The 12,813-nt window shown below is 33.7% G+C and overlaps 1 protein-coding gene across 1 annotated transcript in view; it reads right to left on the bottom strand.

The window, feature by feature from the left end:
* The window catches only part of KCNH8 (potassium voltage-gated channel subfamily H member 8), a 215,977-nt gene that overhangs the window by 135,398 nt on the left and 67,766 nt on the right, over positions 1 to 12,813 (bottom strand). The window lies entirely within an intron of this gene.

The raw sequence follows: 12,813 nt of genomic DNA, 5'->3' as shown, positions 1-12,813 counted from the left end.
TTCTTGTAGAAATGAAACTAATTAAAAAGCTTCTGCTGGCCTATTGTGAAACCAAAACATATGATAAGCAATCTCTTTTGTTTTGAATTCTTGTGAGAATTAACAAAAAGTGTTCATTATTACCGGAGAAACCAGCCTGCTCGGCGCCATTTTAAAAGCCTCTAAGTAAATAATTTTTCGGAAGAGAAAAAGAAAAGAAGCTAAAATGTTGATAAACAATTATTGTCCACGGAAACGGATTCAGCTCGTGATAAGATTAAATCAAACAAAACTTTGAACTGAGTGGGGGAGACCTACTTTGTCCTGCACAAGGCAGTTTGAAATTCCCAGCACGGACAGCCGTTCTGCCTTGGGCTAGCCCCCCTTTCCCTGCAAGCACAAAAGCTGCAAAAATCGAAGAGCATTTGCCAGCAAAACAATTTCTTCTTTCCTTCTTGCCTGAAGGATAAGAAAACCTGATAAGACGTCAGATGGAAGATCCTCTAAACAGGTACGTAGCCAGGAATTCGGAGGCAGCTGATTTTTTTGCTGCCACCACCAGCAGGCTCCTCCCAGGAAGTCCCAAGATGGCAATTGTTTTAAAGGTTGTCTATGTTTGGTGTTGAAGAAGGAAGTCTGAATCCTCTTTGTCAGAGAAACAACTAGAATCTTTGATAAATAGACAAATTAAATTCTAGGTGCCTTTGTCATACTTCTGGATGGTTTGACAATGCAAAGATATTTTGTCAGTCTCTGTTATATTTATTTATTTATTTATTTATTTACACACACACACACACACACACACTTACTTATCATATTAAATATGAGTATGTCTTTGCAATGGTAGCATAATGAGTAGTACATGAACTTGAAGCAAGCTAAAAAAAAATCCAGAACAATGTTTTAAAAGTATCTAGAGGTTGTTGGGGGGGATGGGAAAATGAATATTTTTTTAGCCTGCCATTTTAAAATCTAAATCCCAAATTCTCTCTTGAAGTTCAGCCAAGGATTTAAGTAGGTCAGAAACTATATAGCTAGGAATAAGAAGGCACAATAAGCCCAGTGAGAATTAACTTGCCTACTCAGAGATGAGGAAAATATAAGGAATAGATGAAGATGAAGCAGAGATACAAATTAGCAAATTTGTTTCAACCAAAATCTGAGATAACAAAGGCCTAGATGGGCCCAAGAGTGATGTGGTCAAACTCTAATTGAGTAAGGGCATTTGAGGTTAATCAAGGAATATGAAATATAGCTTTTAGAAACTTAAAGTGAATTTTGTGTAATTCCTTGAAGACAAATAGCAAGGTATTGGATAATAGCAAGTCCAAAACCCTATCTTTTTATATTTTAGTTGTTGCAATAATATAGTTATTGCCAAAATGGCTCACATATATAAGGATCATGTTGAAAGCATTGACAGCTTTTAATGGATAATTAATTATTCCAATCGATAGACATCTAGATGCTTAAGATTCTTTATCTACTTAACTGCCATTTTATTGATTTCCCCATATAACAGATGGATTTAAAAGTGTTATAGTTAAATTAAATTGATTCATAGAGTAACAGATTAATTCAGTGAGGCATCTACAATGTGAGTTATAGATAACCCCAACATTGCATAAAGAATAATAGAAATAAGTCAATGGACAATGGCTGGAGAGCAACCCTCTAACTTAGAATGGGCCAAACAATGTCATTATTAAATAAATTAAACTGAAAGGAGGAAAACATTCTTGTTTTCTTAAGAACAGCAAAAAGACTCTTAGGCCATTGTTGGAGTTACATCTAATTTATTTGTCAGTATTTTGTTGTAGCAAGATGATCAGATAGAGAATCTATGATCAATAGATGTTGCAGTTAATTTCCTCCCAAATGTCTTATGACAAATAGAATCAAGGGCAGCTTTAAATTAATAAAGGCAACATAAAGGAGAACTTCAGGATAGTTAGAATACTTCTCAGTTAAATGATACAGAATTGCATATTGATTCCTAGTGGAATATCCTACCCAGATGTTCCTGGGTTCATTCGATCTGAAAGTTCTTCTATCTTTTTTGTATGTTGGAAAAGTCATGGTATAAGTAACTTTTTAGGGAATTGTTAATAGCAATAAAGCAAGGGGCTAGCAGGAAAGCCCATCAATCAGGTTTTTTTTTAACAATTCTGGAAAAAAATATTTTACCTGAGGTTTAATCATTTTTCAACTAAGAAATTAGTTTTTGATTTCTGTGTGGAAAGATCAGATAATAGGAGTTAAGAGATAAGTCCTGAATAAATTATGAAAATTTGTGTTCCAGAACTCAATTGAAATTGAATTACTAGTGCTGGAATTATGTTTAACTGAGGCTGCCAATGATGTATTTTTCCAAAAAGCAACTGAACTTTCTTTGGATTTTTTCTTTGAAAAGTCAGGTAGAACTGAAGAAGTTTCTTAAATAAAAATGAAATGTTTTCAAAGAAAAAAAGCCAAGAAATCCTATTGCCTTTTGGAAAAATCACTTTTGGACAACCATCACTTGGATGATGGAGACTCTCCACAGATTTTAACTTAGACTCAAAGTAGAAATAATCGTTATTTATCACAGCTTGTTGGAGCCTTGATCAATTCACAAGTGAATAACTTTGCTTTTTATTTCTGAATATTTTTAATGAATTGAAAATTGTTATAAAGTTGGACATTTCTGTTGGCAGAAATTATTAGGGCCATGACTAGGATATGATAAACCAATTGGAATTCTTATTAGGGTTTTATGCTAAAAAAGAAACGTGGTTAGATTTTAAACAGAAACCTAATATTTTTTTGGAAAATGATAAAAAAGTTAATGAATATTGTAAGTTATGCCAATAACTGGTTTTAAATTGCTAGCCTGTGATGATCCAAAAAATTGAAAAACAACAACTCACACATTTTTGGGACAGTATTGGTTTATAGTATCTCTTAGTTGAATTTGTGGGTGTTCTGGGTATTGTTTTTACTCAATAGTATCACCCACCCCTTCAAAGAGAGCTGCTTTGTGGTAAAATGAGAATCAAGATGAAAAAGGATACTAGAATCTATACAATGAAGCTAAATAATTAGATATTAAAAGATAATCTGAAAAAAGGCCATTCTAATGCTCCAAAAGTATATTCGCCATCTGAAATAGAACTATTTAAAACCTGTAAACCAAATTTCACCACCAATGTCCATCTTTTCAATCCCTATATTTTATCTTTATATTTTTAAGAATTATAGTTAAAGAGACACATGGGATATTATAATGCTGGAAACATCACACTGAGTCCCATACTAGCATTAAAATTATCTGCAACTTCAGGGTTTGATCATTAAATCAACAACTGGTTTTCACATAAAGAGATTTGATTATACATATATACATCTATATCTATGTTTTCATAGATTTTCACGGGTGTAGGTATGCTGGTCTTGTTGTATTCGGGTCTTTTCCCGTGTAAGATTGAGATTGTCTTGGCAACATTTCGGCGAGGTCTCACTCACCATCTTCAGGTTGGTGTTTTTGGCTTAAAGCATGGCCAGAGCTGGTGGGGTGTATGTGGAGTGCTGGCTTTGTTTCATCTATATCTATACATATACGTAGGTCTAGCTCCCATTCAGAAAGATAAAAGTGGATACAAAGAATAGATTCTGGAGATTCCTTCAAATGTGAAGTTCATATCAGTGGGGGACTAAGCAACAAAAGTGATACATATACCTTGAGAAAGTCAGGTTCAAGTCTCCATGGAATATTAAAAACTGCTTGTTAATTTAAGGCAATCACTACTTCTCAGATTAATTAAACGATTTCAGGAAGTTGAATGGAGGATAAATGAAAGGAGGAAGAAATATCTATACTGCTTTGCACTTTTCAAGGACAGATAAATATATCTACAGTCATTAAAATATTTCTTAAGAATGTCTATTTGAATGCAAATGCCAGTAGATTTAATAGGATTTGTTCAAAGTACACACTTATTTCAAAGACAGGAATTAACTGCAATTATTTTTGTTATGTTTAAATGTGTGTTTGTGGTATGTATCTTTGTATTTTCATCTATCTGTCAAATCATTTCTTTAATTGTTTGGAATAGAGCTTGCAATTTTTAAAGCCAAAGTTATCAAATCATATTTTTGTTGAATGTATATCAACTCCTGAGATTTTATATGAAAAGATAAATGAGTCAAAAATGTAGCTGTCTAACTCTTACCTATCACTATACTTGGGAATTATTAAAATAATCTCTATTATTGGTCCTAAAATACACTTGAATTTATGCAAAATAGAGTAGAAACATATAAAACTGTAAGCCTATCCTTTTCCCTTTTTAATGAACATAGAAGCCATCACTGTAATTTCTAAAATTGATTTAATTTAGCCATCTAACCTCAATTAAATATCAACTGTTTAATTTAAATGCATACAATATTTTAGTGTGATTATTTTAAGATGGAAATGTTTATCTGCAAATCTAATTAGGAGCCACTTAAGAAACTTCGCTACATTATGTATGCTTCCTCCTTTCAGTTCCTAATCTTGTGACAGAAAAAGGATAGAACAGAAAAGTCATATTTACATGTTGCAAATTATAATAGTATCATAGTCTCAGTATAAATATCTCTGCAAGAGGCACAACAGAATACAAAAACGCCCTTGATAATTCACTTTTTAAAACAAGAAGAATAGAAAGAATTGGAAGAAAGAAAATTTTATAGAATTAAATCTTATATTACTATTAAATATACTGTTTGCCAAATAACTTTGCAGTGACTTAATTTACAATTCTTGCTGCTTTCCCCACTAACTTAGCTTGTGGAAAAGTTGCAAAGAAGGTTGTGCTAATTTCCTCCCAAATGTCATATGGGGACTAGAATCAAAGACAGCTTTAAATCAATAAATTGTGTTCACATGAACATAGACTGCTTTAATACTTAGAAATGTGTGCAGCGGCCAAGTTCCTGGATTGTAATCATGTGACCCAGAGGTGGTATTTTACCAATTTGGACCAGTTCGGCCAAACTGGTAGTGGAAATTGCAGGTGGCCTCACCCACCTGCCCTCACTCTATGTCAGTGGTTCCCAAACTTGGCAACTTTAAGACTTGTGGACTTCAACTCCCAGAATTCTGGGAGTTGAAGTCCACAAGTCTTAAAGTTGCCAAGTTTGGGAACAACTGCTCTATGGCATTCCATTTAGGCTCTTTTTTAGCCTAAAGAGCATGCACGAAAGGCTGAGCACATGCATGCAGGTGGTGTGTGTGTGCGCTCGCATTTGCAAACCGGTAGGGAAGGTAAGTGAATACTACCTAATGTGATCATATGTGTCCTGCAACATATGGAACTTTAAAGACCAGTCATAACTACCACTTATTCAATGTTGTCATGAGTTTGAATGGTAACTGAACTTGTAATTATCAATGAATACAAGATATGTCCTTTTTTAAAATTAACAGCCAGCTTTTTCATTGTAAAGTAATGGAAAATCAAAGTATGCATGTCTGTATATCAACTGTATTTTCAATTGTGTTAAAAAATCTCCACAAAGCAGAATAAATTCAGCTATTATAATAAATACTGCACATAAATTATTGAACATGATCATTGAAACATAAGTATTTATCCTTAGGATCACACTTGAGTGTATTTCCAATTAATTAATTAATTAATTATACTTCTATTGTTGTTGATGTTATTATTCATTGCACAGTCAGTCAGAAGTTCAGTCTGGGTTTGGTATTTTTGTCTACCTAGTGAGTCCTTATTAAGGACTTGGGATAGACAAATCTGGATGTTTGACAGTGTTACAGATAATTTCGCAGGATAGAAACAGTTCCAAGTAAAGCTGCCTTCTGCAATTGATTGATGGCAAATTAAGTCAATGCCTATGGTGTTCAAGTAGTGCTTCAGTTGTTTTGGGACTGCACCCAAAGGTAACTATTACTATTGGTACTACCCTTGCTTGCCTTTGCCATAGTATTTTAATTTTGTGTATGTGGCTTCAAGTCAGTGTTGGTAGTTTTCTTGGCAACATTTCATAAGTAATTTGTCATTGCTTGCTTGTTAGGGCTGAGAGAGTGACTGGCCCAAGGTCATCAACTGGCTTTAGGCCTGATTCTAGACTAGAAGTTACTGTTTCCCAGATTCTAGTCTGGTGCCTTAACCATTAAATAAAACTGGCTCTTTTAATCTTAATTATCACCAAAATTGCAGTGATTGTTTATACAGCATGCTGAACAAATTATATGAATCCAACAATAATATAGGCTTCCTAACCAGATTAATTTGAAGATTTAATACAGCTACAGATAGGAAAAGACAGGAAATCACTTTTAGAAAAGAGGACAACCAAAGATTTTTGTTCAAACTTTTACCTACATTAAAGGAAGCAATGGGGACTTGAAGATTTTCAAGTCTTTCATGAGTTATATGCTGACTCATAATGAGACATCATCCTTAATGTTCAAAGAAGCCCATGACAATTTTATGTCTTTGGACTCCAATCAACAACAAAATGACATTTCTTGCTGTCTCTATTGTTCCGCAGTCGGTGCATAAAGCTTGGCATTTAATGGGGCTAAAAACTGCTGTTTCCGCTGTGTTGTTTTTCAGGGAAACAAGTCAACGTGTATGGGAGTCCTGTTGGGAGGAGACTGAGTGACCTCAGCAGGAGGCAGAAATAAAGCATTCTTCTGGATGAGGCAGGAAAGCACTGTTTTTAATCAAAACAACTATTCAAGGAATCAATCATAGGTCAACAAACTGACCCAGGAATAATCTAGGACTTGTTCAAAGAAAACTGAAAATCTTTCTTCTCTAAATCAAGTTTCTGTCATGCAACATATTCAAGCTGGTCCCCTGTATCTCTCATGAAATAATTATTAAGAATTTCCTCTCATATTTCTTTTCTTGCATATATTCACTGTTCTTCACCTGGGATCACTTCTCCAATTATATTTCTGATATGCTGTAGTTATATATAATGTGTTCATTCCAAGCTACTATTCTTCCTATTAGAGAATGAACTACTAAACACAAAATCTATCTTTTAACATTGACTTCTGCCTTGGAATCTTACTAAAATTAAAGTAAGTCCTTGTTCTTTGTCTCCCATTTGCAGTACAAAGATAACAAACAAAAACCAAGAAAGTCCAGCTGCCTTTTGGAAAAGCACCTTTTAGGCAATATGACCTGGATAATTAAGGATCTCCATAGACCTTTAGCTTTTGTGACCAAGTCAATCAGATTCAGAAGACAACAATATATTCTACCACTACTTAGAAGTGTTTCCTGACAGCATAGGCCATAGAGTATTCTTGGAATATTCTCACAGCATTTTTTAATTTTTAAAAAAAGTCTTACCTTATTTTTATAACAGGATGAAGAACATACATAACACGTCTCTGTTCTCCATTGCCCACAAAATAATTGTTATGAGGAGGGGTTGGGCTTGAGCAAATGAGTGGCATAAGGTTATCTAGCTGGCTTTCATGACTTAAATATGACTAGAACGCATTGTGTTCTGCTTTCTAGACCAACACATTAACCATAAACTGGATCTTAAATTGTTTCATGTGAGAACTTTACTACCGAATCTAATGAATTGGGTTGCTATTTGTCTCATTATGGGAATAATATTCATAGGACAAAGTTTATGTGAAAGTAGGTGTCATTTACGTCTTCATAGAAACTGTAACAGAAAGACAGAGAAATATTACAAATGTTGAGATAAGGATTGCTGTAAAAAGTCTTTAATATAACCTTAAGCTTTACATTTTCAGTCTAATGTTACACCAGTTTGCCTATGCATATGAGTAGATAAGTCTTTTTAAAATGAGCACCAACATGTAGCTTGGAGGGAAAATGTATCACATTTGTCCATGTGTGCTTTTCTCCTTTTGTATGTCTCCAAGAGACAGTCCTCAATTATTTTTATATGTAAATTTGACCAACATATATTATTAGCAAAATCTGCAGCAGAAAAAACAAGGAAAGAATGCCTTCTGGTAGGGCATTTATCCCTACTGATTTCAGAGGTGTATTTCCCTCTCATCTTAAGAGTTGTAAAAATGCTTGGTAAAGAAGCTTGTGCAGGAACATAATTTCTTCTAAGAAACCAGACATCTCAGCTATAACCCACATAGCTAATGAGCTGTCCATTAAGTGTGCATCCTCTTTGGTTCAACCAAATTGGCTTATTCATTGTCTTTTTCTAGTGTGAATCCCGATGAAAATCACTTGGACTGAATCAGGCTGGAACTGGCATGCAATAACGTTTGGAAGGTAGAAAGTACCCCATTGCTGGTTTACACAAATAGGAAATCATTAGCACTATCTAAAAGAAGCATTTTTCCTTTTATTACAAAAAGGAGAAATGTGTCTTCTAAGGCAGGACTCTACAACACCTTGGCTGTGGCCCACTAGGGGCCATGCCATATTTGGAACCAAGCCACACAAGTAGCTTGCTGGTATTATTATAGTTTGACTCCTCAGTGGGGGGGGGGTGTGCATGCACATACATGCTGGCCAACTCTTGCACAAGTCAAGGTGGGCACATGTGCCAGTCCCCCTTTCTCCCCAGCATGGATGCCAAGCTGAACAAGTTGTAGACTGCTGTTTTAAAAGATTAATATGTATCATTCAAAACCAATTTTACATCTTGTTTCAAAAAAGTTTAGTGATATTAAGATGTAATGAATAGATTAATCAAAAAATATTAATCGATTTATCAACGTATCATCTAAAATTCATATGTTACTAGATCTGGAGGGTTAAGACCTTAGGTTAATTGTGATTAATTTTTTTTTCCACGTTAGCTGCTGTTTTATGTGTGTTGTTTTGTTTTCTGCTTTTATATTTTTTTAACAATGTTAGCTATCCAGAATTTATAAAGTGACAGCTTGCAGTTGCATGTACTTTGCTTGAACATGTACTTAATAAGTATCCAGATGTCATTTGGAAGATCTTCTCATCTATTATCCCAAATCCAAAAAGTGGTTGAGATACAGAACTACAGCAGTTCTACAGAAGAATTGACTGTAAAATATAAGCAGGCTCACTATCCTTTGAATTACATATGCAAATGCCACCAGCTCCCACTCCCCATATAGGAATTTATGATAGCAATAGCAATAGCAGTTAGACTTATATACTGCTTCATAGGGCTTTCAGCCCTCTCTAAGCGGTTTACAGAGTCAGCATATTGCCCCCACAGTCTGGGTCCTCATTTCACTCACCTCGGAAGGATGGAAGGCTGAGTCAACCTTGAGCCGGTGAGATTAGAACCGCTGAACTGCAGATAACAGTCAGCTGAAGTGGCCTGCAGTACTGCACCCTAACCACTGCGCCACCTCGGCTCTGGGAGCATACACTGCAGATGGAGGTTTAAAATGAATAACTGTGTAACTCATTTAAGATGTAGCATCCATGATTAAGTCTGAGGAGGATAGTTACAACAATAAATTATTTGTTTGTTTTGCATCAATAAAATAATAGGAAAGATATTGAAAATACTTACTTTTAATAAAAAAACATCTTTTTCATAAAGATTAGTTGTATAAATCCAATTTTAAATAAATATATTGAATATATTTTTGAAATGTCAGATGTTTTGTTACATAGCTTTGAAAACAATGGATTTGTACTAAAATAAATGTTTTACTTTTTAATAAAATAATCATTACTTTGATTATCAATAAAAAATCCTGATAATGATTTCGAATCTTCTATTCTTTGTTTTCCTGTAAAGGGAGGTTTCCCCCCTCAAGTTTCGGTTAAAAAATAAGTGACTCAAGCAGAGTCAAGAAAGAAAAATTAGTTTGCATAGCATGTTAATAGTAGAAAACTGCCCTCTACAGTCTACTTCCATCAAGGCACATATTGTTACATTTGCAATATATTTATTTTTAAACAATCCAATTTTATATCTTTACCCAGATATAAGTCTCACCTAAAGTCAATAGACTTGCTGCCAAGCAAGGATACATAAAAATGAAGTTTTAAACACTCCGAATGAGTTGCATTTTTAATGTAGTGGAAACCCTAAAGTAAGCTTTAGTTTATTTTAGCCATGTTAACTCTTCATTTTAATATTCTTCTCATTTTGTGTATGTATGCTGAAAGTTCTTTGTAAGGTAGAGTTATGTAAACACATCTTTTTAAGGTAACTGAAAGAGAAATTGGACTATGTGAATATTCTGCAGCCATCAAAAACAGATTTCTTCATGAAGTATGCATATAGTTCCAGGAACACTAATTTGCTAAATTATTCTATGACTCATCCTTATGTATATGCATACATTCACACACACATACACCTTTTGATTGACTAAACTATTATAGCTGTAAGAGGCTAATATTTATGGGTCCATTTGTGGATGACCATAACATAAAAAAGTTTGGAACTTGATCAATTGGATGTGTAATTCATAAAAAGTATGAATTAATGAATAAAACCAAATTCAAGAATAAATAGATTATATGTTTAGGTCGGAAAACCAAGAATAATGGAGGAATGTATTGATCTAAATGAAGATGATCTGAGTTTGAAATGATTAGATAAAACATATGGGAAAGTGAAACTTATGAATGAAATAATTAAAAGTATGTCATAAAATATGAATTAGAATAGTATGAATGCTCTGGAAGGCAACCTTGGAGAATAATTTGATCCCTTCTTCTTTGTGACAGCCCCTCAAATACTGGAATACTGCTATCATGGTACCTCTAATTCTTCTTTTCTTTAAATTAGCCAAACTCAAATCATGCAGCTGTTCTTCATATGTTTTAGTCTCCAGGCCTTTGATCATCTTAGTTGCTCTTCCCTGAACTTTTTTCAAAATCTCAACATCTTTTTTGTAGTATGGTGACCAATATTCATCGCAATATTATAGGTGCAGTCTTACTAGGGTTTTATAAAGCATACTAATACTTCATGTGCTCTTGATTCTATGCCTCTGTTTATACAACCCAGGATTGTGTTAACTTTTTTGGCTGTTGCTGCTGTAATAAAACAAGAAAACATAAAAAAGACATTGGAGCATTGTTACATAAAAAGATTAATAACGATGCAATTGATAAGTATTGTTTCAGAAAAGATTATGTAGTTTAAGAATAAATGAATATATGGAGGTGGAGCTGATATTATGACGATACGATGTGCGATCTTGGAGCTCCAGGATTGCCATCGATATCTCTGTCACTGGATGGTCCCCTTGGACCTAAACTGTCCTGCAGAGACGGTGATAGAGAAGGACACATCCTGCTGATCCTGGGGACTTCACAAAGTCCCTGATAGATCCAGGAGAAGTCCTTTCTTCCAGCGACAAAGAAGCAGCCACTGAAGTTTCTGAAAGTTGGGACAGCTCCTGAAATGGAAGATAAGCAGGAGAGAAAGTGTGCTGAATTGACAAGATAATTTTTTATTATTAATTGAGAGAACACCCCAAAGATTAAAAGTAAAGTTAAAATTGAAGACAGAAGAGGTCAAGCAGTGAGATTAAGCCTGAGTCAAACTTTGTGTGTTATTTTTCTTTAATCCTTTTACTACTGGAATGTCTACAAATGCATATTTTTTTAATTGGACTGATTTTATCTTTCTCTCTTTTTTTAAGACTTTCATTCTTTTTTTTCAATGCCCTATAATATTTTCTTATTAATATTTTTTTCTTTCCTGGAAAATAAAGAATATAAAGAGAGAAGTGAAAATAGAGAGAAATAACACTGCCACTTAGAGGCTTGGAGGCTTGAAAATATTGTTTTTCTCCTCTAAGTTTGAGCATTTGATAATTTTGTGCAAAATAAGAGATGTTGTTACACTTCAAGGACTTTGAGTTTGTTTACTGAAAATGATAGTGGGAAGAGCATCTCTAGGTACTATCAGAGTGAAAAGCTTGGAGTGGGAGGAAAATTGCAAAAATTGGGGAAAGAGAACAGTTAAATTGGTTTGGAAAAGAGCCTTGGATTTTATAGTGGCAGTGTGCACTATTGGAAGAAAAAGATCAATATGTCACAACAGGGAAAAGAAAAGGAAGTGATATTGCAGATGATTATGCAAAAAATTCAAAAAAATACAAACAAGAACAGAGAGCATTGAAAAGAGATGGGAGATTATTGGACAAAGAACAGATAAAATAGATGAAATGATGAAAAATATGAGATATATTTCAAAAAAACTGAAGAAAAAGATGAACAAAGAGATAAGAAAATTGGAGATATTGACAGCAGAATGTGTGCTGTTGAAAAAGATAAGAGTGGAATATTGGAATGGGAGATCAATAGACTTGATTTCAGAAGATTGAAGAAGAAAAGGGAGAAAAATTGGCAGAAGTAATGATAGTAGTAATGATAAATAAAGGGAAGATGGTGGAAGGAACAGATGAGGGGCTTCGAGCCTTCACAAGATACACAGTGAAATATAAGTTGCCAAGAGATGTCCATACAAGATTTATTAAAAAACCGATTAGAATAGAAATACCACAAATGGCAAGAAATTAAAGATTTTACTACTATTGGATGGATACAGGATGATGTAATGAAATGTTATAATAAAAATTAATTTGAATTTATTTAAAGTTAGAATATTTTATATAAAATGAAGTAATAATAGTAATAGTCAAATAAATGATTAATAATGATAATACTGTATACATATATATTAGATTGATAATATGAGATTTTATATAATTTATAAGTGAGGACTATGGAAAGGATGCATAAAAGTTTGGTAACCAATGATAAACAATTTTATAAAACATGGGAGTTATCTTATTAATGGTTAGACAAAGAATTTTATAAAGATGTACTATTATTGGATGGATTTTGGATAATATAATGA

This window comes from Thamnophis elegans, chromosome Z (assembly GCF_009769535.1).
Source record: "Thamnophis elegans isolate rThaEle1 chromosome Z, rThaEle1.pri, whole genome shotgun sequence".
Classification (NCBI taxonomy): domain Eukaryota; kingdom Metazoa; phylum Chordata; class Lepidosauria; order Squamata; family Colubridae; genus Thamnophis; species Thamnophis elegans.
This window is presented reverse-complemented; position numbering and strand designations above follow the sequence as displayed.